Here is a 964-nt window from a genome sequence, read left to right as displayed (position 1 = left end):
AAGATGTCCCAGAATTTGTCCAGGGGGCACTTGAAACCACTGATATAAATTTGGCTTTTACTTCTCAGTTAGGTGTGATTCTTTGCATATCTCTTGGATTATTTAGATTGTTTTAGTTCATTGCTACCTGGCCTCCGTTTAAGAATCAATTTGGTATCACCTGGTTTGGATATTACAGTCTATTCTTTAGGTTCTTTCATAGGTCCTTTGATTCTGCTGGCATGGATCCACCCTCGTTCTTTGGTCCAGATTGCGGCCTCAGTCATCAGCAGTACCTGAAAAGGACCCTCCCATTGTGGAGTCAAAGATTGTTCTTTCCATGTTTTTACTAGTACCCATTCCCCTGGATGGCTATTATGAATTTTGATCTCCAAAGTTGTGGTTTGAGGGATCATTCCTTTCAGCCGCAAATTTTCAAGTGTTCTGGCAATTGTGGTGACATATTTTTTGACACTTACTTCTCCTACTTCATAAGCGGCTGTTTCATGTTGAGTGGTAATAGGGTAATCCGAACATCATCTCATAAGGAGATACTCCCAGGTCTGACCTGGGCTGTGTTCGGACTCTCGACAGAGCCAAAGGTAAGCACTTTACTCATGACATTTGAGTTTCAATCATTAATTTTGTTAAAGTTTTTTTCAAAGTCTGGTTCATTCTTTCTACTCTGCTTGAACTTTGTGGGTGCCAGGGGGTATGTAATTCTCATTTTATCCCTAAGGCTTGAGTTATTTGTTGTAAGACTTTGGATGCAATATGTGTTCCTCTATCTGAGTCTATTTTATTAACCATTCCATATCTGGGAATAATTTGTTCCAGAAGGGTTTTGCATACTATGTTAGCTGGAGCTCTAGTAGCAGGAACTGCTTCTACCCAATGAGTTAGATGGTTTACTATTACTAATAGGAACTTTCATCTCTGTACTTGAGGAAGTTCAGTGAAATCTACTTGGATACTTTGGAATGGT

Source organism: Corvus brachyrhynchos, unplaced genomic scaffold (genome assembly GCF_000691975.1).
Source record: "Corvus brachyrhynchos isolate BGI_N302 unplaced genomic scaffold, ASM69197v1 scaffold407, whole genome shotgun sequence".
In the NCBI taxonomy this organism is placed as follows: domain Eukaryota; kingdom Metazoa; phylum Chordata; class Aves; order Passeriformes; family Corvidae; genus Corvus; species Corvus brachyrhynchos.
This window is presented reverse-complemented; position numbering follows the sequence as displayed.